Genomic DNA, 27,305 nt, shown 5'->3' with positions numbered 1-27,305 from the left:
AGAATGTTGAACGTGCTCATTGGCTTCTTCCAGCTGAGTCTGATAAAACAGGAAAAGGGAGAGATGAACTAAAGAAGCTTTGGAGCAGAATATAGGACATCTAAGGAGCCAGATCTATCGTTCCAGCCAGCAAAAGGCTGGAAAAGTAAGAAATGGTCTTAGGGCACAGAGAACATCCAGGGTGCTGCCAGTAAAATGTGATCTCAGGCAGAGTCATGGGTGTGGCTGTAAGACCCTTTAGTGGGACTTCCCTGGTGGTCCACTGGTTAAGAATCTGCCTTCCAATGCAGGTGATGCAGGTTTGATCCCTGGTCAAGGAACTAAGATCCCACATGCCACAGGGCAAATGAGCCTGCGTGCTGCAACTACTGAGCCTGTGCATTGCAGCTACTGAGCCTGTGTGCTGCAACTACTGAGCCTGCACACCACAACTACTGAGCCTGCACGCTCTGGAGCCCACGTGCCACGACTAGAGAGAACCCTGTGCGCTGCAACGAAGAGCCTACGTGCGATGACTAAGACCTGACACAGCCAAATAAATAAATATTTTTTTAGACAGACCCTTTAAAAATATTTAAGGGCATGTTTTTAGATCCCTTGGATAGACAAAAGGGCTTCTAAGAATGCCAAGGGTGTACCTCTTAAGTCCTCTCTGCTGGAGAGCAGGACTAAGAGTCCCACAGCAACCTCACAGGGGGTTTAAGGTAGGAAGCCCCCCCCTTTTTTTTTAAAGTGTATTAATGTTTTTATTTCTTTTCTTTTCTTTTTCTTTTTTTTTTTAGTTGCAGTGAGTGGGGGCTACTCTTTGTTGTGGTGCACAGGCTCCTCATTGCCGTGGCTTCTCTTGTTGCGGAGCATGGGCTCTAGGCGTGTGGGCTTCAGTAGTTGCAGCACATGGGCTCAATAGTTGTGGCTCACGGGCTCTAAAGCACAGGCTCAATAGTTGTGGCGCACAGGCTTAGTTGTTCTGCGGCATGTGGTATCTTCCTGGAGCAGGGATCGAACCCGTGTCCCCTGCATTGGCAGGCGGATTCTCAACCATTGCGCCACCTAGGAAGCCAGGAGGGCCCTTTTTGGAGATGATTGGGGGTGTGTTTTTTGTCTAAAGGAGTAGCTTATAATTTGATATATAAGAAACCCACAGATCTTTAAATGAATTTTTTCAGCTTGGATTGAAAGGGACAGAGACAGTTCCAAATGAAGAGACTTTTTATGGGCAGGAAGCAGGCTGAGAAGTCGATTTGCTTGCAGACACTGACCATTTCTTCTGGAAAAGGAAGGATAACTCAGAGTGTGGAGCCGAGAGCCACAAGCACTCCCAGAGAGCAGGACCAGGCCCTAAGAAAAGAACTGGCTTGATTTCAGAATCGCTCTGTGTAACTTTCTCTTCCTTTTTGAATGAGAGTGTCTATTGCCGTTGTCCTATGCCAACCTCCTTGTTGTGTGTTGGGTTTAAGGAGGAAGATAATTTGTCTCTTTAGTTCACAGCTCCTCAAATCAAGAGGAAGCATCCCAAAGCACCCACACCTGCAGGGCTTCCTCTACAGAGGACTTGAAGTAGATGTCGAGGTCCTGGATTTGGAGCCTAAGCCTGATTAGTCTCATTCATGAATGAGACTTTGGGGGTCTGGGACAGTGAGTGTCTTTTGCAAGTGTGAGGGACGTGATTCATTTGGGGTCATAGGGCAGACTGTGGTAGCTAGTCTTCAAAGCTAGCCTCCAGTGAACCACATCTCCAGTATTCATGACCCTGTGTAGTCCTCTGTCTTGAATTTGAGCTGTCCCTCTGACTTACTTTTGGCCAATGGAAAGCAGCAACAGTGATGCTGTGTGACTTCTGAGGACAGGTCACAGGAAGCCTTTTGGCTTCTCTGCCTGGGTCTCTTAGGATGCTTGTTCTGGGATAAGCCAACCATCATGTAAGAAGTCTGATTCCTCTGAGACTGCTGTGCTGAGGATGCCAAGCTAGCCATGTGGACAGGTCACAGGAGAAAGCAGTATAGTTAGCACCGGATATGAGAGTAAAGATGCTGCCACCTTGGACGTACAGTCCAGCTGAAGCTGTGTTTGACTTTAGACCTTCTCACCATTTGCAACCAGACAAGAGACGCCCCCCTCCAAGTGACCACTGAGCCAGTCAATCCACAGAACTGTGAGAGAGAAAAATAATTTATTTTAAGCTACTAAGTTTTAGGATTTGTTATACAGCAATAGAAAACTGAAACTGTGAAAGAAAATTATGGATATTTTAAAAAATGCAAATTACATTGTAAGAGATCAAAGCTTCAAATTCCTTTTTGCATAAGTTTTGAACTTTTAATATTCAAATTTATCTATTAAAATTAAAAGGCAAATATAACTAATAGTATAGCTATTACATTTTATCTAATGCAAAAATTTTAATAAAATATTTGAAGCTGAGTTTTTTAAAATAAATTTATTTATTTATTTATTTATTTATTTATTTCTTGGCTGCGTTGGGTCTTTGTTGCTGCACGTGGGCTTTCTCTAATTGTGGTGAGCAGGGGCTACTCTTTTGCAGTGTGTAGGCTTCTCATTGCAGTGGCTTCTCTTGTTGTGGAGCTCAGCCTCTAGGCGTGTGGGCTTCAGTAGTTGCAGCACATGGGCTCAATAATTGTGGCTCATGGGCTCTAGAGCTCAGGCTCAATAATTGTGGCTCACGGGCTCTAGAGCTCAGGCTCAGTAGTTGTGGTGCACGGGCTTTGTTGCCCTGCAGCATGTGGTATCTTCCTGGAGCAGGGCTCGAACCCGTGTCCCCTGCATTAGCAGGTGGATTCTTAACCACTGCGCCACCTAGGAAGTTCCTGAAGCTGAATTTTAACTTAAATTTTGAAAATTCAGTTAAATCTTATTAAATAGTTTTATAAAGATAAAATCATTCACAGTTGTAGGGTTGTTCCATGTGTGTCTAGTTGCCAGTGTAAAGAGTATCACACTGCATGCATGTTACATCTTGACCTGAATATGTACAAAGGTAGGAGAAATATGAATTGTTTATACTGGAAAATGTTCCTCAGCTGCCACGTACAATTGTGACAACTACTGTGCTAATTTATGAGTACCTCTGCAACCACAAAGAGAAGCAAGAAAATGCATGTTTGCCGCTATTGAGACGTGCTGCTTCTATTGCATTCTTGCTATCTGAGAGGAAGGATTTGATAAATCAATCTGTCTTTTCTCTTACCTAAGTGCTTCTACCATTCAGTTCTCCCTACACTCTAGAGCAGGGTCCATCTCTGATGTCAGCAGCGGCACAACCCACACCGTTATAGCAATTAGGCACAGTCTCCTTTTGATTCAAGGACGTAACGTGAATGATATGGAGAAGCATTTCCCTGGGGCCTGAATGGTGTTAGCCAGGAGAGTGGATGTTTGGGGTTAGAGATCACCTGTGCTAGTGCTGAGTGCTGGATGCCAAAGTCAGAGGCATCCGTGTGTTCTTTAATTGTGTGTGTGCGTGTGAGTGAGTCCTGCTTCCAGCCATCCTGTACAGGTCTGGCAGAGGCGTGCCTCTCTCCTGAAGTTCTGCGGAACCCTGACCCTTGGAAGACCCATTCTCACTCTGGTTTAGTTCCTTGGTTTGAAACATTTCCTAGTCATTAGCCTGTGGTATCAGTTGAGACATTGGTAGCTGCAGGTGACAAAAGACCAATTCAAACAGGCAAACAGGCTTAAGCAGAAAGGGAATACGTTACTTCCCACAGCTGGGGAGTCCAAGGGCGGAGATACAGTGCTCCACTTTGTTTTTAGGGGTGGAGGTTGGGGAGCCCTGTGAGTGACACATGGCTCACCAAAACTCCTAGAGTTAGAGGGTGGGGCAAGCGTGCGTGGTTACCCCCAGGAAGGGAGGCAGCCGCAACTCAGCATGCCCTCCATGCCCACGTATAACCCTTTGCGAAACGGTTTCTTGGTCTGTTGTGTGGGGCACCTGGGCCAGATTTCTCAAGCAGCCCAGGTAGTAGGCATTATCTTCCTGAAGCTGGTGGCTTCCCGAAGCAGATTCTTCACCCACTCCTGTCTCAAAGCTCTCAATCTCTGGCTAAGCTCCTGGGCCAGGTGTGACAGTCACCAGCAGAGCAGAAATGACTGAGCCCAGTGAAGGCAGAAGGCTTTCTGGGTGTGAGTTACCATTTCCTCTGACCTATTTGAACACTCAGAGGTTCTCCAAGGATGACTCCCGCAGAATCACACCACTGCAATTGTGCACAACAGACACGTCTGTACAGTGAACAACAGAGACACCATTTTGCTAGGCAACGAGGGGGTCTTCACCTCCCCCAGAGCTCTGTGGACCGAGACCCTTGTGGACAGCCTCTCGTAACGTTTCACTTCACACGGCTGCTACTCCACGTGGACTCCCCCAGGAGCCTGGCGGGTAGGACAGGTTACCCTTCCCAAGGCCCCACAGGTTCCCTCCCTCGTCCTCCCCTCCCTTATTCTCTTTCCACTGACCCTCCCAGCTGAATGGAGCCCCTACTCCTTCCTCCCCTCTCTCCCAGCAGCCCAATGTCCCCAGTGTGTCCTGACACGCGCTACCAAGGTTCCTCAGAGCCTGCTGAAAACGAACCCTGGGAGGAGAGAAGGAGGGGCAGGATGGCACGTCTTCCAGGCTGCCTGCCCAAGCTGCATGAGTCCTGCTGCCCGCCGGCAGTGAGTCTGTGGATGTGTGGGGGCCACACCTTGGGCCAGCACATGTCTGACCCCCTGCTCTGGTCTGCGCAATGCTTCCTCCCACCCTTCTTCTCTGTCTCCCTCTTTCTTCCTCCTTTTCCCTCCTTAGATCTCGCCATAGCCCTCCCCCTTCCCTCCTCTCCTGCTCTCTCTCCCTCTTCCCCACCCAAATGACGTCGGTTAAACAAACGTTAGTACATCCGGTCTATGAACATCGTAAGCCAAGGCACGTTTTTAAGAATGTTCATCGACATGAGCCTACCTGTGATATATTGTGGAGGGAAGACATTACCCGCAGTATGAGCTCAGTTTTCTGAATGCCAACGCCCCCACCCCCAAATGCCAAAGGCAATGCAAATCATACAACACAGTCCTATGTACAGCACCATAGTGTTCGCTTCCTTTCAACTCTGCTCTTTGGGGCCTAGGCCCCGTCCCTGAGGCAAGGCCCCTTGAAGACCCAAGGAATAGCAGATGCAGCCAGAGCCGGGAATGCATTTCAAAGGCTGGGCCATTCCTCCTCCCCCTTGCCCCACTGTGGTGTTTGTCACTTCCTCCCCTTGGGAGCATCCGGAGGCCCTGGCCAAGGGGAGAGATGAAGGCAGAATTGTTGGATCAAAGTCCAAACACATAATAAAGGCATCTCCCTGCCCCACCTAAGGACATGATAATGTGCGTTTACCCACACACAAACACAGGGCAGCGGGCTGGCGTGCTGTAAACCTTCTCTTATTACAAAGCCAGAATCTTCTCCATCTGTGTTTAAGCTGCAGCCTATGAAATAATATCTATAAAAATAAGATTGGAAGCGAAAATATCGAATGCAATAAATTATGGTTACATTGTGTTCCCTCCTGAGGGGTGTTCTGGCCAAAGAGCCTTCGATATTTCTATCTAGGGCTGTGCTTTGTATTTTCTCATAAAGCATTCCATTTGTTGATGGGAAGAAAGGGCCTAGATGGCTGAGGTTGATTCAATAGAGCTATGGTGCTTGGCTGTCTGTACCTGCCTGGCATCTTAATTTCTCTTCCAAAGCAACGAGAGTTCCACTTGTTGTGCAACTGCAAAATGAAAGCCCAAAGGGAGGCTGCCCAGGGGAAGGTCTGTTGGCCAGTTTCCATCACGACTGCCATCTCCCTTCTCCCAGCCCTACCACCACATCCCCACCACTGTCACGACCGTGAGTCCAGACACCGTCATGATCACCCTTCATGGATGCAACACACCGTTTGGGAGGGTGGGAAACCTGGGAAATTAATATGACACAGATCTGAGATTTAAAAATCTCCTGAGGGATGGGCCAGACGTACAAATAGCTTAGAACAAGAAGGAAAGCCAACAACAAAGTACCGAAAAGTTCTCCCAGAGTTCAAAGGAGGGAGGGATGAAGCGGCTTTTGAATTGAGTCTGGAGGATGGGTTGGATCTAGACCCCTAGAACTGGAAGGAAAGGCCTTCTTGGAAGAGGGATTGATGTAACGGAAAGTGCAAAATGGTAGCACGTGGATGAAGAGGAGAGGACTGAACTCAGTTGGGCTGGCTGGACCCCAAGGTGCCTTAAGGGCAGTGAGGGAAATCAGGTTGAAGCGTGGGATGGGAGTAGATCAAGAAATAGGCTGGATATGGGACTTCCCTGGTGGTCCAGTGGTTAAGACTTCGCCTTCCAATGCAGGGGGTGCAGGTTTGATCCCTGGTAGGGGAACTAAGATACCACATGCCTGGTGGCCAAGGAGCCCAAACTTAAAACAGAAGCAATGTTGTAACAAATGCAATACAGACTTAAAAAAAAAATAGGCTGGATAAAAGAAAAGGCCGTTTAGTGCAAGGATTTTGACCTTTTATATGGTGGGAAGTTAAGGACCCGTGGAACGTTATTGAGCTGTGGGAAGGTGGAGCTGGTTTTGAAGCTAATCATTGTGATGTGATCTTGGGGCTAGTGAGGGTTCTCTCCTTTCTCTTCCCTGAAAAGATCCCAGCTCTTCTCCCCTCTTGGCCGATTCAACAATTTAACAAAAAATGTTGAGTGTTAGCCATTTGCTTTAAATCCTACCACTTCATACTTTGCCCCTTTGCCTTACGCATTTGTGGCAGAGGAGGGCAAGGGGTAAGAATGAAACACACAGCCACTGACTATTACTCATACCACCAGGCAAATAAGTGCATCCAGTGCTTTTTAGAGAGTGGATTTTGCTTGGCAGGGCAGGGTGGCGTGTGAGGGTTTCAGGTTGGATTAGCAGGTACCTGATCAGGAGAAGCAGAGAGGACAGCCTTGTGTCAGCTCACACGGCCTGCTTTGCCTTCTTTATGGGATCAGCTTGATGTGGCTCTGAGGTGTTCGACTCAGAGTGTAGAACCCCAGGGCCCAAGGCAAGGGCATCCCCAAGAGCCAATGGGAGGAAGCCCAGGCTCCCTGCACCCTGGATGAATGGACAGGGCTGGGGCCACCTTCTGCGGACTTTGTCCTTCAAGCAAGGGTGGCGCTGCCCTCATTCCACTTTCTCTGTGATTTCGATGGGAACCACTGGAGTTGTATCCAGGAGGCATTTCCAAGGCACTTTCTTTTTAAATTCTTTACTTGGCTTTATTTAATAGCACAGCCCCCAGTGTAATAACATCCTGTATTCTGTCCTGTCCTTCTGTGTAGAGGGAGGAAAGCAGACCTGTTTTCCTATTGTGGCTGGGCCTCAACCCTCGTTCTCTGGCAGATGTTTAGGATGGAGCTGGGATCCCTCCCTCTGACGTGGGACTATTGGAGAAAAGGCGCCTGTGGCGCTTCTCCCGCCTTCCGGCCTGGTTTTGCTCCGAGGACGGGGGAGAGGGCTCTTCCAGGCTGAGCTGGCAGCCAGGCCAGCATTTGTGGCGGGCGGTGTTTACGTGAACACACGAATGTTTATGGGAGATCGCCAGCCTGTTATTTATGAGTCTCTCAGCCCTTCCCCAATAAAAGCTGTTCCCTCAACGTTCTGACAGGTCCCGCATCTGTAACTAATGTGTCACTCGCTCAGCTAATGCAGTTCACTTGTGTTTATTTTTGCACAAAAGCAATTTATCCAGCCGCTCTGGAGAGAAAAAAAAAGGACCCTGTCAGGAGCCTTCTTTGGAGCAGAGTGTTTTTCCTCAAAAGATATTCCAAACACTCTCAGGGCAGGGCAGGCTTCCGGTGTGTGTGGCTGACTGCGTCTGTGGGTCTGTCCTGAGTGTGAGGGAGTGTGGGGGGTGTCTGCGTGGGCCCGTGCTTTGTCTCTGAGTATATGCGTGTGTGTCTTTGTGCCTCTGTCTGTCTGGGACTGAGTAGCTTTGAGTGTTTCCCTCTGAATCTAAGAATTCTGCCCCGGTGTGTTTGGCTTACTTTTTTAAAAGGTATTGGGGGTGGGGTTGGATCTAACTTTGCGTTCCCTCTGGTAGAGATAAATCAAAGTTGGGAAAGTAAGTTGTTGGCAGTTAAAACGCCTGGAGGAGGAAGGAGGTTTGAGGAAAGAGGGGAGGAGGGCGAAGGTTAAAAGGGAGGATGATTGGCTTCAGGGCAAAAGGAGCATTAACACTGGCCGGCCAAGGACGGTAACGATAAAACTGCGGAGGAGTTTTATCCCTTCCCGTAGCTGTTAATTTTATCGTTCCCACTCTGTTTTCCTTCAGTATTGGCAGTAAACCTTCAGAGTGAAAGGGATGCTCTGTGGGCTTGTTTGGGGGACGCTGTAAGAAGGGAGGGAGCTTGAGAAGTCATTTCCTGCTGCACAAGCAGATTTCTGGGAAAAGGAGCCAAACAGTGGGGGTGAGGATGAGAGGGGCACGTCCCCACCAGGGTGGGGGTCAGGAGCCAGGCAGAGTGCATGGGGTCTGCGAGAGGGGCAAGAGGCGCTGACTTGGGCTGGAGAAGGGCCTGGTGGACTCTGTGGTCCTCAATCTCATCCCATCGTTTGTCACTCTGACCCTGGCCAGTCCATGAACCAGTCTGGGTTGGGCAGCATAGTCCAGAAGGCTCCATGTGGACCCCTCCCACTGCTGGGAGGGCGCCTGGATGCCCATGGCCAACTGGTGTGGATGGGGTGGCCCGGATGGCAGATGTCCTTCATGTCATACTTAAATGACCCAGCAGTAGCAATGGCATATTAGGTGGTTCCAAAACCACGTGCCTGAGTGAGCTTCACACTCATTGCCCGAAACAGATGTCTTCTCACAGCTCAGACCAGATCTTGGCTGCCTTATCCCGATCTGCAGGAAAACATCAACAGTTTGGAGTTCTTCCCTCTTGAGTTTTCCTCCAGTAAGACTTCATTAAATCTTTGGTGCCTGCCCAATGATGTCAGTCGTTATTTGTGTAAACATAGAGAAATGGACAATTGTGCTTTGCCCGAAAGCTTGTTTCATGGACCAGGGCTGTACCGGTGGTGATTTTGTCTGGTATCCGTAAGCTGGCTGTGAATTGGGGTGGCCAGGGGAAGCTGTCCGTTTGTCTCATGGTTTCTCTGGCCAGGTGACATCCACGCTCATCCCTTTGTCTCCATGTGACCTGAGCGAATTTGACTTCGGGGCCTGCTCTTCCCCTTGGCTGGGATGTGTACACGTAGGAGGAAGGCGAGGAGCAGAAGGGTGTCGGTCAACTCTGTACTCTGGTTTCCAGTAACAGAATGCAAATGGGACAGACTTGGGGGTAGGATAGTGGGGAGGCATTTGAAAAGTCGGGAGTTGCCCTTTTGATCTCAGGGTCTCCATGGGATGCCCTGTCCTCAGAGCAGGCTTCCCTGCTGCTTCCTCGTGCCCTGGGAGTGCCTCTTTCCTTGGCCTCAACCCTCCGAGCCCCTCCCTTCTTCCTGCTTCCGCTTTTGTCCCTCCTTCAGGTCACCCTGGGAATTTAAACTCCTTCTTGCAGTTGAGTTCGTCCCTAGGTTAGTGGCCATCCCTCCGTGTTGCGTGAGCCCCTCAGCCACCTCTGTCTTGGAAATCTCTAGGGCAGCCTCAGCCCTAAGTCCCAGCCCTTCCTTCCCTCTCCTGTGGGCCTGTGACCAGGGAGAATTGGGGAACTTTGAGTCTGAGGGTGGGGGTGGAAGGACGCAGGGGATATACTCTGGAAATAGGCTTTCTTTAGAGTCTAAGAAGAAAAACGCCAGCTCACAGCCCTCACCAGGTTCAAGCATCCACAGCCTTTCTGGCTCGAACCAGCACGGCTGTCTGGCTGTTGGGCTCACTTGCCTCTCCTCCCTGCTTGCCTGTAGGCTGTGTGGCAAAGCTGTCCTTTCTCGCGGTGGCCTTAGGGCTTGCCCTGCCACCCAGGCTCTTGTTCCTAACCCATGGGCTTGCCTCCTTCCTTGGCCGCTGCAGGCCAGGGACAGGGCCATCCCGCGGAACACACACATCGTGGAGCCATGTTTTCCCACCAGCAAGATTGTTCTCAGGTCCTAAAATGGGGATCCACAAGCCCCACTGCCCACAGGGACCTGGGAGGTGATGTAAGGAGAGGAGGGGCAGGACCTAGGCTGGGGGAGCAGTGTGGGGAGCGGGGGTGGCACGGAGGCTCCCTGGAGCACGTGCTCTGTCCACTGGGGTGACCCCTTTGCAGCAGGAATTTTGGAATGCCAGCCCAGTGAAGCCAGTTCTTCTATTTTAGAATCTGGACTTTTATGTGGACTCTTCTAATATTACATGCTGGCAACCAAGTCCAACTTAAAACGTGGTGGGGGCCAAGGAAAACACGTCTCCTGGCCGGTCGTGGCTCGGTCGCCTCTCTGCTGGTGTGAAATGCTGTGCGGCTCGCGTTGTGGATGTTCGGGGATGTAAATGGCGATGTCCAGGCCCTTGGCCCTGAGCTAACTGGGGAATCCCCGCATCAGGTGCTGTGAAGACTCACACCCTTGGCTAAAAGCTGGACGCAGCCCTTTTGCTGAGAGCTGGATGTTTAGCCTACGCTGTCCTGGGGTAGCACAGGTTTGCTTGGTCTCTAGGGGGACATACAGACCCCTGTTACTTTTGTTGATCATTGTCCTGTGGGAGGCCCCTCTGGGGAGCCTGGGCAGGGAGGGCGGGCAGTGGCCATCCTGGGTCAGGGTGCCTTTTCCATGCAGGTGACAGATGGATGTCAAGGATGGCTTCCGGGGTTCTGGTTTGTGCAATGGGGGGATGTGGTACCTCCTCCAGAGAGGGGGAATACTGGAGAATCATTGGGTTTGGGAGGAAGAGCTGGACACCTGTAGGTTTTGCCCCATTTTCCTAGGTTGGGAGGAAGGGGGAGGGTGGCTTTGGGGCTGAGATGGGGCGTTGCTAGTGTGGCCTCTGCTTCACCCCATGTGTAGACTCCAGGGGAGGGAAACAGGGTCCAGAGCCCCAGTCTTGTCCCCAGACGCTGTTCTTGGGCTCAGCCTGGGTCCCCAGGGACAGCCTGGCCGTCACACCAAACTTGGGAGGGACACTTATGTTGGTTCCAGGGCCACTGAGACCTCTGGGATCACCTAGTGGCAGGGAAAGAGCTCAGGTCCCAGCTCTGCACTTTGTTAGCCTGTGACCTTAGGCAGTGGTGTCACCTCCTGGGAGTTAGTCCCTTGTCTGTAGATGGATCTGTCTAGGTGGTCTGTAGCCTCCATCCAGCCTCCAAGTTCTCTGACAGTGACTCTGCTGCCAGCTGCTGTCATAGCTCCGTTTGGTGCATCTTTCAGAGCGTGGATGGGATTGTTGCTTCACCCCTGACTCCCGGCAAGGCACAGGCACATCTAGGTGCTTAGTATGTGTTTGTTGAATAAATGAGCAAGACCAGCTCCCTGGTAGCAGGGAGTGGGCCACAAGCAGAGAGCAAGGCAGGCAGGAGAGCCCTGAGGCAAGGGGACAGTCTTGCTGCGGCTTCGTCTTGGGGACGAGGGTGCTGCAGGCTGAGGGCTGCTGTGGCCTGGTGGCTGGAGCCCATCTCCCAGACCAGCATCTTCTACAGCCTAGCTGGTGGAGTCCTGCCCTGCCCCTGGCCCTGCCCCACCCTCCCCCAGAACTGTCCCACATCGTGTTTCTGAATGTTTAAAGTTTTCAAATGAAACCCTTTAGTTTCTTTTCCTTTTTTTTTTTGGCCATGCCATGCCACGCAGCATTTGGGATGTAAGATGTGGGATCTTCGTTCCCCAACCAGGGATTGGACCTGTGTCCCCTGCATTGGAAGCATGGAGTCTTAACCACTGGACCACCAGGGAAGTCCCTAAAATGCACCCCTTGGGGACATCACAGGGAGCAGCTGGGCCGCGGGCCAGGCCAGACTGGTGAGCCGCGCTGACCTGCCAGCTCCGCTGCTGGAGACAGGAAGGAGCAGGCGCAGGCCTAGTCTCCTGGTTCGTGGAGGAGCAGGAGCAGGAGATGGCTGTGCCCTGGACCCTCTGGGCGGCTGGGGGTTTGCGGCCACAGCTGTGCCCCGGGGCTGTGTTCTGGGCCTGAACAGCTACATGGGTCCCTGCTTTTCTTCTGAGGCCTGTGAGGAGGGAGGGGAACGTCTAGGGGTGTGAGGGTGGGGCCATCTGGGAGAACTGGCTTATAGGGCAACAGTGGGGCTCTGGGGCCACAGGCAGGGGTCCTGGTGTGCATTTCGTCAGCCCAGCCTCCTCAGCCCAGCCTCGGGCACCCTGGGGACTTCAGGTAGCTTGCTGCCGCCTCCTGTGAGTGCCCAGGCGCCCCTCTGGGGCAGCCAGAGGTCTCTCCTGAGTGTCCCACCAGCCGCTCCTGCCCTCATCCCTGGGTGATAGACGAGAGAAGTGAGGGACCTGGGTTGGGCTGTGGGTGCGTTTTCTCTCCCCGTAGGTGTTGCTTCAAGAGTTACCGAGTCATCAGGAAAGCTCCTTGGGGACTTTGGATCTGGGGGATACTGGATGTGAAACTGGAAGTTTTTCTTTCATCTTCCACCTTCTTCAGGCCTCGTTCTCCTGCAAATACCAGAATGAATAGTGGTATAAGGCACACCCATGTGGCCCCAGACCCGTCTCAGAAGGACAGTTACAAACTCAGTTGAAGGCCTCTGTGAGCGCCTCCCAAACACACCTCCCTTCCACTGCGCCCCCTCCTCCCCAAGAAGTAATTACTATCCGGTATTTGGCATCACAGTTTCTTTCACTTTTTGCTACATATGCATATTTTCTTGAAGTATTTACAGCATTGTTTTGCATGCTCTGAACCTCTGTATAAATAATGTCATTCTAATGTGTATTCTTGTGTAATCAGTTTTTTTTTTGTCAGTGTGTTTAGGGATTCCAGCATGCGGACACGTGTGACTCTGGCTCACGTATCTTCTACGCTGTGTAGAATTCCACCGCGTGATTATGTCATTTCTCCAAGGAGGCCTCGTCCCAGCCCCCGAGGGGTGGCTGTGCTCCCTGCGGGCGCTTCCTTGTGCAGGGAGCGCCAGTTCTGTGGACGCTCCCCACCTCCATCTCCCCCACCCCACTCTAGGGTGCCAGGGCCCTTCCCTCCCTCCCGGAACCATTGCTACAAGGAGGAGGAGTTTGAGTGGACTTCAGGCACCCTTGTGTTGCCATAAATCAATGTGGAAGGTGAAACCCCAGCCCAGTGGGGCTGCCGTTGCAACCAGCTGAGTGAGCTGAGTGCAGCTGGGCGGGCTGATTTGAACCTGGATGGAAGGAGTTGTGTGCTCCACATGCACAGGGTTTTGACCGGGACATGTTGGCAAGCCCTTCTCCCGCACACAGGGAGACGCTGGTGCAGCCGCAGCCCCCAGCGGAGCCCCTGTGTTGACCTTGGCTCAAGGCCCGCCCTCCTCTCTGCCATGACCACGCTTGCTTTGCCCAGTGGCCTTCAGGGTGGGTTTGGCCATGTGGGTGTGAGGATGGATGTTGTTGTACCAGCTTTGGGGAGGGAGAGTGAGGTTCTGGGGCCTGCTGGGGGTAGCCTGACCTGAGGGGCTTACATTTTAGACCCTTGAGAGGGAGAGAGAGCAAGTCCCCACTCTAGTTCAGACCCCCAGCCCTTAACACCTGTAGCACCCAGAGCTCCCAAAGCCACACAATGACTTCCACGAACCTACATACTTCTGCCGTTGTGGACCCTTTCTTCCATAAAAGAATATTATAAACTATATATATATATTTTTTTCTTTTTTTTTGGCTCTGTTGGGTCCTCATTGCTGCACGTAGGCTTTCTCTAGTTGTGGTGAGCGGGGGCTACTCTTCAGTGCAGTGCTCAGGCTTCTCATTGTGGTGGCTTCTCTTGTTGCAGAGCACGGGCTCTAGGCACACGGGCTTCGGTAGTTGTGGTGCTCGGGTTCAGTAGTTGTGGCTCTAGGGCTCTAGAGCACAGGCTCTGTCGTTGTGGTGCACAGGCTTAGTTATTCCTCGGCATGTGGGATCTTCCTGGACCAGGGATCAAACCCATGTCCCCTGCATTGGCAGGCAGATTCTTAACCACTGAACCACCAGGGAAGTCCCCTATAAATTACATTTTATGATTGCCTTGCTGTAAAGACCGTAGTAGGCACAGTCATGGCCCTCAGAGGTGTCTGTGTCCTACTCCCCGGAACCTGGGACTATGTCACCTTACATTGCAGATGTGATTAAGTTAAGGATCTTGAGATGGGGGGTTATTCTGGATTATCTGGGTGAGACGCAAGGTGACTACTGGGTCTTCATAAGTAGAAGAGTGGGCAGGAGATTCTGAGTCAGAGTGATTACATGTGAGGACTCAGCCCACCCTTGCTGGCTTGAAAGATGAGGGGAGAGGCCCTCGAATCAAGCAATGGCAGCAGCCTCTAGAAGCTGGAGGAGGCAATGAAACAGGGTCCCCCCGAGAGCCTCCAGAGGGAGCACATTGCAGCTGACACCTTAATTTAAGCTGTATGAAATGCATTTTAGACTTCTGACCTCCAGACCTGTAAAATAATTAATCTCTGTGGCTTTAAGTCACTAAGTGTATGGTGACTTGTTACAGGAGCAATAGAAAATGAGGAAGAGGGACTTCCCTGGTGGTCCAGTGGTAAAGAATCCGCTTTCCAGTGCAGGGGATGTGGGTTCGATCCCTGGTCAGGGAACTAAGATCTCACATGCTGTGGGACAATTAAACCCACGAGCCACCACTACTGAGCTTGCGTGCTTCAACGAGAGAGCCCGTGTGCCACCAACGACAGAGCCCATGTGCTCTGGAACCCATGCACCACAGCTACAGAGCCCACACGCCCTGGAGCCTGTGCACCACAACTAGAGAGAAAACCCACACAACGCAACTAGAGAGCCCGCAACGAAAGATACTGCGTGCCTTAACGAAGCTCCCCTGTGCTGCAACTAAGACCCGACACAGACAAAAGTAAATAAATAATAAATAAAATATTTTTTAAAAAGTAAAATGAGGAGGAGAGAGGCAACAAGCCCCCACGCTAGTCCAGACTCCAGCCCTAGGCACCTGCCGCACGCAGAGCTCCTTTGCTTTTGTGGGATTCTTCCTCCGTAAAAAATATTTAAAATTGTATTTTATTTTAAATAAATAATATTCAGACTGCGCTGGTATACAGGTGACTATAATCGAGGCTGGATTCATTATTATATATTCATTGTTATTATATGTGCTTTTTTATTCCTGGTTTTAAAACAAGTGAAAACATTTTGGGGGCCCCTAAAAGAATCGTGGGCCCTGGGCCTGGGCCTGCTAAGGCAGAAGTCGACCCCGATGGCTGCTGGGGAGCCTCCAACACCCTTCCTCTGTGGAGACTGCAACCCTTCTCTTCCCCAGGACACGTTCCCTGCATGGCTGGAGGGGAGGTGGACGTGGCTTCCCTCAGCCCCAACCTCCCCAGGCCTCTCCTTCCGTCACGGGGGCTTGGGTACCACATGAACAGGGGGCTTTGTGCGTGGCCTGCCTCGGGGAGGCAGCGGGCAGCCTGAGTTCTCTACCCAGGGCCATGGGGCAGCTCCTTCTTGGTGCCTTTGTTTAGTGATGGGTGCGTGGCGTTTCCAGAGCACCCTGTACTGGGATCGTTAAAGTCTGTAGCCTCTGGTGGGGAGTCCACCCTAGGGGTTGTCCAAGGGGAGGGTGTGATGTTCTGTGTCCAGGACAAGGGTGTGTTATTCTGCGTTATCAGGGCCATTGGATGGTTCGCCATCCCAAGGGGTTTATTTTGAGGGAAACCCTGATTCTGTATTGGGGATGGGGCATGGGATGGTTACAGTAACTAAGAAAGAGGATGTTTTAGTCAGCTTGGGTTGCCATAACAAAATGCCACCGACTGGGGGGCCAGCACAACAGAAATGTATTTTCCCATGGTTCTAGAGGCTGGAAGTCCTAGATCAAGGTGTCGACAGGTGTCTTGCAGGTGGCCACCCCTCTGGAGGCCTCTTCACACAGCCTTTACTCTGTGCAGGCCCCCCGGGTGTCCTTCTGTGTGTCCAGATCTCCTCCTCTTATGACGACACCAGTCAGATTGGGTTAGGTCCCACCCTAAGAGCCTCACGGTTACTTACTCACCTCTTTAAAGGCCGTTAATTCAAAACCAATCACATTCTGAGGTACCGGGGGTTAGGGCTTCAATATAAGAACTTGGGGGCACAATTCAACCCATAACGGGGGTGATGGAGGCCACAGGTGGGGCTGCCACAGGGTCGCACAAGGGCACCCCACCTAAGGGGCTCTGTTCATAGCATAGACACTTGTATATTTGAAAATCGTTTTCGTATTGTTATCATAATTTTATTGACTCCAAAGGTGGGCAGTTTGTGTCGTTCTCACGGCAGATGGTGCTTGTTCCCACACTCGCAGTGTATTTTGATAATTTCCTGACTAATGGCGATAACGTCTCTTGAAAGAGGAGCATCTTTTTCAACACAGTCACCGTATTTTGTGACCCACAATGGGCCACGAGACTGTCCAGAACTCAGGACTGGCTTGGAGACCTTGGTTAGCCATATTGACTGAGTCTGAGCAAGGTTGTGTGATTGTCACACTTTCATGGACTAAGTTGGACAGAGGGGGTGTCATGTGACGGCAACAACCCTTTAGACTGGGCTGGTCCTGTGGCTGTGGCTTCTCTTGGTCTTATAATAACTGTATTCCTTCCAACATTGATAGAATCTGCTCTCAAAGCCTCTCCAGTCTGTAGAGGGGAAGAGGAGGGGTGGTCTTGAATCATCTGTGTTCTGACCATCCAGGAACTGTCTGGGAGCCCCGCGGCCAAAGCTGGCATGACCACCCGATCCTCCTCACGGCCCCAGGGGCTTCTGGAGCCCGCCTACCTCTGCTAGAAAGCTCTACTCCTTGCACATCTCATTGCCCTGTGCACAGGGCGTCTGGTTCCCGATATCCCCATTCAGGGGCTAGCTTTGCGGGGGAGGTCGGGAGAAGAGAAGGAAGAGGGAGAGGAGTCAGGGAAGCCCAGAGGCATAGAGGCCCCCGTGGGGACCAGGGTGGCTGGCTGGGGGCTGAGGGAAGGGGAGCTCTCCCTTTCCTCCCGAGGTGACCTGCAGGCCTTGGGTGAGTTCTGTGAGCTAGGAGCAGGGTGGTGTCCTCATGGCCTGTCTGTTCTCCTCTCTGCCGGTTTCCCCTGTGAGGCCCTGGGGGCTTCTGAGAACTAGGCCTCTGGGGGGGAGAGCAGAGAGGGTGAAGCTCCTCAGCCACCTCACGTTCTACCAGAAAAGTGCACGAATCATTTAGCATCCATGACCCAGAGACAGAGAGACCCCCACTCCCCTGCATTCTCTCCAAGCTGAGTTTTCAACTCCCAAGTCTTCGCTCCCCAAATGCCAAAGGTATGGCTCAGTCAAATCGCGGGTCAGACTGTGCTGCCCTCTCTCCCCCAGCCCACCGTGCTCCCTCCTCCAGCCTGCTTGTGAGGTGGATGCTATCATCCTCATTTCACAAATGTGCAAACACAGGCTGAGGTCGGGTGGCCTGCCCCTCGTCCCACGGCCAGTCAGTGCCAGAGCAAGACTGGGACCCGGGCCCCTCTGACTCCCCAGCTGAGAGTGAGGCCTATACTACAGAGCCTGTACTGCACGTGTCACTGCTGCCCTGCGGCTACTTTCCTGGTGCCCTGGCCCGTGCCTGGCCCTGCTGGGCGGTGGCGTCGTAGATGCGCGTTTCCCCCAGCGTCTCCTCTGGTTCTGCCCCTCCTGCTGTTCCAGGCGTCAGGATCCCCACGTTATCAGTTCCAAGACTGGTAGGCAGTCGGCACCCAAGTACTGAGCAGATCTTCCCAAGGGGACAGTGAGGCCCTTCCCGTGTTGCTCTCCGATGGGCAGACGCGGGCTGCTGCAGCCACCGTGTTCCGGAAGCCCAGAGATGTGTGGCATCTGGCCTGCCCACTCCGTCCCTCCCCCCAGGTCTGTCTCTGTCCCTGCGCTGGGCCATAGGTGGGGGCCGCGTGATTGAAAAGCTTTTATTTTGTCTCTGCTAAAGTGTGCTATCTCTTGGGGCTGAGGTTGTGTGAAGGTGAGCTGTGAAAGATGATCTGGCCATGCTTCAAATCAGCTTTCAGCCCTTCCTGACCTGCCCTGGGGAGAGGACAGATGGGCTTTTTGCCAGAGATTCAGCCCTGTCAGAGGTGGCTGGTTCACCCAGCCCACCAGCAGCAGGATGTGTGTGGGGGGGTGCTTGTGTACGTGTGTGTCTGTGAGGGTCTGTGTTTACGTGTGTGTGTGTGTGAGCACATCTGTCTGTGTTTACATGTATTCCTGTCTGCATATGTGTATATACATGCATGTGTGTGTGTGTGGGTGTGTGGTGACATGCATGCCTGTGTCTGAGACCGTGTGCTTGCTCACCTGTGTGTTTGTGTGTGCATCTGTGTGTGTTTGCACACACGTGTGTGCTCTCCAGATGAATGGCAGGATGTACACCAGGCAGCTGAGGGTGGAGTCTTAGGTCTTGACTCAGGTTTCCAAATAGCCCCACGTGTGACCCTTCCCTCTCCCCTGTGGCTGTGGGGTCTCTGCCCCTGGAGGCTGGAGAACGTTCTCTCGGAACCCAGTGGGCCTCACTGCCTGGGGAGGGTGAAACGCTACTCCCAAAAGCAGACAGCTTCAAGGTCATGCTGGGGAGCCTGGAGCCAGCGAGGCCTTGTTTGATTCTGAAGGAATGCGTGTGGGTTCCCAGCCGGCAGGGCAGCCGTGGCGTGACCGGGAGTGCGGAGCACTGGCCGCAGTGGCTGCCTTTGGAGGGGGGAGCTTGGCGGGCCAGGGACACACCTTCCAGGGACAGACAGTCACACAAACTTGTGTGGCTGGAGTGGGCTAAGGGTGAGAGAGGCCCGCGGTGCCTGGGAGGGTAGCATATGGTACAGAGAGGAGGCAGAGGCGTGGTCCCTGGAGACTGTGGTCATCAGGGAAGGCTTCTCGGGGTGGGGGTTTGGCTGGGCCCTGAAGGGTGGGGAGGATTTGGAGCGAAAGAGGCCATTCCAGGAGAAGGAGAGGCCTCTGCAAAAGATGCAGAGATGGAAAAGGGCAAGGCCTTTGTGGAGTGACAGTGCTGATACTGGTCTAGAGGGAGTTTGGGAAGAGAGAAGAGGGGGTTGAAGCTCCTGTCCACAGAGGGCTTTGAATGCCGGCCAGAGTTCATGCTTAGGCAACGGGGAGCTGTTGAAGATTCTTGAGGGGGGCAGCGCCTGCTGAAAGCCTGGCCGTATGATGGGGTCACGTGGTAGGTGGGAATGGGGGCTGTGAGAGCAGAGGAGAGTAGAGGCAGGGGTGCTTGGGGGGAAGAAGCCTGGGGCTGAGAGTTGGGTCAAAGGTGTCAGAACTGAACCCACGTCACATTTTGTGACTCTTGGACACATCTGAGGTCTTGCTTCTGTGTCTGGATTCCCCTGACCCGAGAACACCGTCCGCCTGGGACAGCTCCTGCCCAGCAGACCAACGGAACCAAATGGGCCTGGGAGGCAGAAGCCAGGCCCCAACCCAACCCAGGCCCCAGCCCCTCCTTCGCCACCCTGCCTATCGTGGTCCTGACCCTTGCAACGGGCCTCTGGGTGTCTCATCCACCTGCAACCAGAAAGTGGCCTCTGTCGCTGGGGCAGCTGTCACCCCAGGGGGGCAGAGGCAGGAGACCAAGGGAGCCCTTGAGCATGAACATGGCCATGTGACTGTCCGTTTGGTCCAGGTTGGGCTTGGACGTGAGTGTGACTCCGTCCAGTCATTACAGGGGGTGCGGGACACCGTCCAGCCTGAGTTCGTACGCGTACAACTCAGCGTGAGAGTGTACACAGCCTGGCCTGCAGGGGCCCGGGGCCTAGCACGCAGTGGGTACCTGTGTTTGTTGAGTGAATAAGTGTGAATGTAGGCACAGCGCCGTCCCCTGGGGCAGACAGAACTCCAGCAGCAGCGGCTGAACCTGTCCTCAGCAGAGGCCCGCATCACCTGGGGTGGGGCTGCTTGGCCTCCTCAGTGGGTGGACGCCGGCTCAGCTGTCTCTACCCCCGCCCCCCACATCCACCCAGTGCAGGCTTGGTGGTGCCTGGTCGGGCTGGGGCCGGGACTCCACCCTGTCCCTCCCCACGGTTTCCCTGCCTCTGAAAACTGAACTACAGTCTCCTTCAGCTGTTCTGAACCCGGTGCTTCCTATAATTGTGAGGCAAAGCAGTGAGGACATCCTGGAAGGTGGCCCTGGCCTAGAGGTGGGGACAGTGCCTGTCCTTGGGTAGGTCCTGGGGTGCCAGGGGCAGGAGTCCACTCTCTTCTCTGGTCTGGCTGAGCCAACACAGGCTCCCTTCTGGAGATGAAGATGGCTTCAGTCTTCAAAAGGCAGAGGCGTGAGTTGGTTTGAATTTTTCTGAGCTGGGAAAAGTGAACCTCTCTGGCAGGCATGGTGACGGGGTCATTGTGCGTGCAAGGGCCTCAGGCTCCTGTACTCCTGGGCCCTGGCCTACCACATGGGCCAGACTGCGGGGGCTCTTAGGCCACGGTGCCCTGGACTGATGGCCTGCCAGCCTCTGGTGCCTGCCCCTTCTGTAAAGCGGTCTCCAGAGCCAGGTGTTCTTTCCCGGAGGCGTCCTGGTGGCCCTGGGGGAGACGGAGGTGGCAGTGGTGTTTGACAGGAGCACTTAGTGTCTTGTCAGGCCCAGCCCAGCCCGAGTTATGCAGGCAGGCCTGAGCAGGTTCACGGTGCTGCAGGGAGGAGAGCGGAGGTTCTGCCCTGCTTCCTGCCTTTCTCCCTGACTGTCCCCTTCCTCAGCCTCATTTCTGTTCCCTTACCTCTCTGCCTCTCCTTTCCCAGGACGCTGGAGTGTGTAGCCCTCCTCTGGCCAGCTGGCTTTTCCAGCTTTTCCAGTTAGGGGGCTCTTTCCCTTCATGGGTGCTGCTGCTCAGGCTGCTCAAGCCTCTGCAAAACTCATCATCTGGCTGGTTGCAGAGTCTCCTTAAATCCACTCTGAGCTCAGTGTTCTGTCATCCTCTTGGCACCTTTGCAGAGTACCTTCCTGTTTGTGACGGTCTCATCTCGACGTAGAGTCAACACAGTGCTGGGCTCTGCCATGTTGGAGCCTGAGGCAAAAGGCAAAACCAGTAATCACAGATCCTGTCTTTACTGAAAAATCTGGTGTTTCATTCATTCATCGTGGAAATTTTGCATGAGTTTTGATTTTTAAAAGTATCGCATTAAAATATGTTTGTCTTGCCTACTGAGTTTCTTGGCGTCCTTAAGAGCTTGCAACTGAGGTGAATGCACAGTGAAAGGATTCCTTGGTCTGGGCCCTGGAATGTCCTAGGATTGGAAGTTGACTGGAACTCTTCCTTTCCAGAAGTGGCCTGTGGAGTCTGGACAGTGTGGGTGTGTGTGTGGAGGTGGGGGAAGGAGGGAGAGAACGACTGACAGATTTCAGAGCTTCTGCTACTGTTTCCGTGGAGCTGAGGGGCAGGGCCTAGAGGAGGGGGCCCACCTCATGGTTTCACTGAGCAAAGAATGAGTCTTCGCAGTGGAAAGAGAAGCAGGGAGCAGAGTTGGGATGGAGGGGGAAAAATCATCAGTGAGACAAAGTGAAAAGGATTCATTTCTACGGAGGTGGGTTTGAGGGGATGAGACTGCAAAATGTAAAAGCTGGGAGGCCTTTGCAGAGCCACAGGGGCTTGTTAAGCCCTCCCTCACCCGACCTTCAGTGGGGTTTGTCCCACAAACACGTGCCTTGCATGAGTGCTGTGTTTTTGGTGGGGGAGTAAAGGAAAGGGGTGGATTGCGGGGTTTGAGCCCGTCCATGTGGAAATGGGGCTGAGAGCATGGGGCAGGGGTGCTGTCTGCCCACTGGTGGAAGCCAGTGCCGTATCGCGCAGGTATGAGCGACGGGATCTGGGCCGTTCTCTTGGAATCTCCAAGGGCAGGCACCTCGGCGTGTGTGTCTGTCTTAGTTTGAGGATTGCCAGGCCCCTGGCTTGCTGCCCACTTTGAGATCTTTGAACACTTTCTTTCTCGTTAGCTCCTTCTCCAGAGGGTTGATGGGTGTGAGGAGGGGATCCGCAGGCTGTGTGAGGGGCCAGGGCCGCTGGCCTGGGGCTGGGGATGGGCGTGTGTGCTCTGCAGCAGCCCTTCCTGCCTCCTGGCGATCAGGGCGTGCTGGACCCAGCCTGCATTTTCAGCTCATGACCCTACCTGGGCAGCACGCGCACACACGCGCGTGCGCGCGCACACACACACACACTCTCCTAGGGTCCTAGGGCCAGGGTAAGTGTGTGTGAAGAGCATCAAGGCCGCCTGACCCCTGCAGTCAACCCCCCTTGTCTTGGACTGTCACACCCTCCTCCATCTTGGAAAGGAGTAGAGTCTCTCCTTGGAGAGGGTCTGGGGCGTTGGGAGCTACACAGCTCCTCACACACCAGCTAAATAGAGGGCTCCTGTGCAGGTCCTACACAGCCTGAAGGTGGGTTAATAGTGGAGAATTCTGGGGGCCTGACTCCTGTTCCCTCTGGCTGGGGTCTGTGGCTGCATTTACCTAAGAAAGCAACCCTACCCCTTACCCTGAAGTCTCCACCCTCTCCCTCCACGTGGGAGCTCCTTCCTGGCTCAGCAGAGGTGCAGGGAGGACCCACTGCTCCCTCCAGCCTGTAACCACCCTGCTTGCTGGGATTCAGCTGCAGCGGCTTGCCTCCTGCATGATACAAGTTTAGGCACGTGCTCCCTCCCTGGTCCACACGCTCCCCATCTTTTATTTATTCTGGTATTTCCCTGGTTATAAAACTCACTTATGCTAATTGTAGGAAATGTAGAAAATTGGGAAAGCATAAAGTAGATCATCTCAGTGGCTTAAACCCGACTCTTGGAGATCGACACCCTTGCCCATTTGGAATGCCCACCACGTTTGGGTTCCCGTTGGTTATGGGTGCCCTTTACTTGTCACGGCACTTTCCTGTCCTCATCACGTTCAGTCTTCTTGCACAGCCTTATGAAAGGCCATCCGCAGTCACCGTTTTGTCTTTTTTGTAGCTGGGAAGTTGAAGCAGAAGGGTGAGACTTTCAAAAAAAAAGAAAAAGCAAGGTGAGACCTGTCCTGATGTGTACCCTGCCTCGTCCCACCCAGGTCTCCTGAGCACGCCGTCCCACTGGCTTCTCAAATCGGCTCATAAGCCTGAGCTGGGGGCTGGGAGCCCCTCTGCACGGTAGTCACCTTTTCCAGCCCCCTGCCTACACGCAGTCCTCTCTGTGGGGCTGGCTTTGAGCCTCACCCAGCTCCATGGGGGAGAATGCTTTGCAAGCGTAGTGAAGTTCGGGGGGGGCGGGGAGGCAGAGGAAGGGGGCAGATTTCCACAGCGTGCCTCTTGGAAACCACATCAAATGGTGCAGCTAGGAATTAATAAATAAATTTGGGAGACAAGTCAATTACCCTCCCTCTGTGCCCTTGTCCCTAGAGGCAAACAGCGGCATGTGGTTCCCAGCCTGAGCACGCCTACCCGGGGGCAGGCCCGGCCAGCCATGCAGCTGGCTTCTGTCAGATTAGCTGGGCGAGTTGTGACAGGCCTCTGTCCTCTGGGGAAATGGCTCCCTTCCTGGGAGGTGGTGAGGACCTTCCCAGATTACGCTGTTCCTATCCTCTCCCTGTGCCCCTCCCTGTCTCACTGCCTCATGGGTGTCCACCTCCACCCCCAGACACAATCTTCTGCTCAGTTAGTCACAGGCCCCAAGTTCCACTGTGGCCACTGGTCACCGTAACACCTTCAGAAGGTGCCTGTGAAATGCGTTTCCTGAGGGAGGGCTACCTTGTTAGTCTCTTCCAGACATATTAGCACCAGGGTTATTATTTTAAAAATCAAACTAACTCCTTGTTGCCTTAGAAAACATTGATTTACTCAGCAAATGTATTTTTAAATGCTGCTTTGTGGCAGTTTTTGCTAGTTGTGGGGATACAGAGAAAAGAGACACACCCTCACGCTCTAGAAACTGATAGTCCTGTGGGGAAGTCAGACACTGCAGACAATGACTGTGCAGGAAACTTTGGGAGGAAAAGTGGGGTGCACTTAGCCCAGGGGGGCTCCTCAGTAGGTGACGCCCACCCAGGCTGCATCCTGAGGTGTGAATTGTCATTGAGACGGGGAGATGGGGAAATGCTGTTCCAGATGGAGGGAATGGCAGGTGCAAAGTTTCAGGCAGGGGAGGGCCTTACACTGCATCACAGGGTGTGAGTGGAGCAGGGGCAAGAGGAGAGGCAGAGGCTGGCTTCTATGCAGCCTTGATGTGTATATATATACACACATTGACAGGATTGCATGCGGGCGGGCAATCCTGTTGGCGTATAAACTTCTTTTCTTCAGTCTTTTTAAAGTGATTAGATTATGGGTTCTTTTCATCTTCCTGTGTGTGTTGGGTGAATAGGGTATTGTTTTTTTCTATTTAGAAACAACAACACAACTCCTTAGAACCCAGCAGCCTGAAAAGAGAAAGTAGTGGTCTTCAAAGTGTAAGAGTAACATCATGGAAAAGTGAGTTCCCCTATGACATTTGTTGCCAGTGAATTTTCTGTGGTTGCATTAAGTAGGCATGTTCTTTAGATCAATAATTCTCAAGTTTCAGTATCAGTGTGGTGTTTGGGATCTGTCCTGGAGATTCTGAGTCAGTGGGGTCCAGCAATGTGCATTTTTAAGAAGCTTCCATGGTAAATAAGATTCAGTCTGTAAAACATGCTTTGAAAAGCACATTCCTAGAACCTGAACTAACTATTTTGTCTTGGGGAATTTGCTTGCAATTCAGGAGGCTGCCACCAGATGGCAGTGGTGCTTTGTGATGGATCTAAGCAGAGTGGGTTCCCGACCGCCCCCCATGTTTGCTGCAGACACAGTTCTTTATTGCAAGAATATATAGAAAATAATTATTTTAGATAATTTCTAAAATTATTGGTAATGAAATATGAATGTTCAGAGCTTAATTTTAAATTTACCTTTCAAACATTAAAGCTGAACTTTCCCATATGGTTGCTACTGGACACGTGTGGCTTTTGAGCACCTGAAATGTGGTTAGTATGAACTGAGATGTGCTGAAAATGTCATAAACACACTGAATTTAAAAGACAGGGGAAAAAAAGGAATGTAAAATATCTAGTTAATAATTTTATCATGATTTCATATTGAAATTGTAATATCTGGGGTTAAAGTTTTATTATTTAAAATTAATTTCATCATTTCTTTTTACTTTTTTTTTTTCTGGCCACGCCTCATGGCATGTGGGATCTTAGTTCCCTGACCAGGGATCAAACCCGTGCCCCCTGCATTGAAAGTGTGGAGTCTTAACCACTGGACAACCAGGGAAGTCCCCATTTCTTTTTTTTCTTTTTAATAAATAAATAAATTAATTAATTTATTGGCTGTGTTGGGTCTTCATTGCTGCACAAGGCTTTCTCTAGTTGTGGCGCTCAAGCTTCTCATCATGGTGGCTTCTCGTTGCAGAGCACAGGCTCTAGGCGTATGGGCTTCAGTAGTTGTGGCACGTGGGCTCAATAGTTGTGGCTCTCGGGCTCTAGAGCACAGACTTGGTAGTTTTGGTGCCCGGGATTAGTTGCCCCAAGGCATGTGGGATCTTCCCTGACCAGGGCTCGAACCCGTGTCCCCTGCATTGGCAGGTGGATTCTTAATGACTGCACCACCAGGGAGGCCCCCCCATTTCTTCTTATTTTTAAAAAAATTCTAGAAAATATAAAATTACATATGTGGCACACACTCCATTTCTGTTGGACAGCAGTGTATGAAAAAAATCACTGAAATTAATTTATTCATTTTGAAAGAGAGGAAATTAAGCTCTAAAGTTTGTTGGAAAAGTGCCAGACTTGAAGTCAAAAGACCTCCACTTAAGTTCTAGACTAAATACAGACTGCATGCCCTTGGGCAAGTCGTGTACCTTCACTTAGCCTCTGTTTCATCATCTATAAAGAAGGCATAATTACAACAACCCTACTCACTTGAAAGAGTTATTTAAAAGACCTGTGAGATACTGTGGCGGAAGGAGCTTGTATAAACTCTAAAACATCACAAAGAGATCAAATTACTATTGTTGTGGTTACTGATAATCACTAAAACCCAGGTCCTATAGTCTCACAGTTCTTGAAAGCACTCCTGGCACAGAGGTCAATGGATTGGGCATTTCCCGACTCTTAGGAGTTTACAACTGAATTAGGGAGTTGCTATACACACTTAGAAAATGTAACATGACAAAAGAATAGTGATTCAAGTCAGTAATGGGAAGTGCCACAAGGCGCATCTAGTTAATAGTGAGTCATTTCTTTTTCTTTTTAAAAATTTGCGTTTGTTGAGCTGGGACAATAGGATTGAAAGGTTGGAGTGGGGGAAGAGACAGTTCCAAAAAAGAATAACATTTTGTCTCTGTTTGCAAAGAGGTTTGTCATCTGAGGGGGTGGAAAGGAGACACAAATGATATGCCAGCCTCAGGACCTCTCAACGAAACATGGGTGTTAGGAATGAGTGACAGGGGCTGCCAGTTCCCGACCAACTCTCCCCTTTCCTCCTCTTCTTCCTTATTTTATAGCATCTGGAGTTGGCAATTAGCCCAGCTAAAATACTACATTTTTCAGCCTCATTTGAAGCCAGGCGTAGCCACATATGCAGTGAGATAGAAGCAGAAGTTGGATTGGGCTTCCCTGAAAGCTCCTTAAAAGGTGGGAGACATTCAGCCAGTGTGCACACAAGAGCCCTTGACCTTCCCCCTTGCCTGGAGGGTGGGTGTGATGATGGTGACTCCAGCAACCATTTTGTGATCATTAATGTAAAAGTCACAACCTACAGTAGCAGAGGAGAAAGCTGGAATGAGTCTGGAACCCGGACAACAATGTGGGGATGCTAGACTGTCCTGAATTTTCAACCTTTGATCTTCTCATTATGTGAGAGAAAAATGAGCCCTTGTTGTTTAAGCCACTGTTATTTGGGTTATCTGTTCTATGCAGCCAACCCAATTCCTGAATGACGCCAAGCATATTAGTGTATATATCAAGTCTCTTGAGTTCTGTGTGTCTGTGGCAAGGAGACTCTAGGGGATTTTATTGGGGTCTGGGGCCAGAGAGTCACACGAGATGGATAGAACCACTCTTAAGCACTAACCCAGTGGGCTGGGTGGTGGTGAAGGCTCTGTGCCCTCCTCAGAAGAATGTGAGCAATAATAGCTCTAAGAATCCCAAAGAAGGAGAAAACAGGAATACCACAAGGAGCAACATTTAAGAGAAGTGGATATTTAGGTACTGAT

The 27,305-nt window shown here is 51.8% G+C and overlaps 2 long non-coding RNA genes across 2 annotated transcripts in view; both read left to right on the top strand.

Annotated features, from left to right (window-relative positions):
* LOC130857382 (uncharacterized) overlaps positions 1-27,305 on the top strand; it is a 179,014-nt gene that overhangs the window by 23,069 nt on the left and 128,640 nt on the right. The gene's annotated exons all lie outside the window — the stretch shown is intronic.
* LOC130857384 (uncharacterized) lies at positions 22,927-25,369 on the top strand. The gene is made up of 3 exons (XR_009054814.1): positions 22,927-23,103; positions 24,457-24,541; positions 25,291-25,369. It is a non-coding gene; the product is annotated as an uncharacterized LOC130857384 (long non-coding RNA).

Source organism: Hippopotamus amphibius, chromosome 7, assembly GCF_030028045.1.
Source record: "Hippopotamus amphibius kiboko isolate mHipAmp2 chromosome 7, mHipAmp2.hap2, whole genome shotgun sequence".
NCBI lineage: Eukaryota > Metazoa > Chordata > Mammalia > Artiodactyla > Hippopotamidae > Hippopotamus > Hippopotamus amphibius.
The sequence above is the reverse complement of the archived record's forward strand: the minus strand, read 5'-3'. Positions and strand labels throughout refer to the sequence as shown.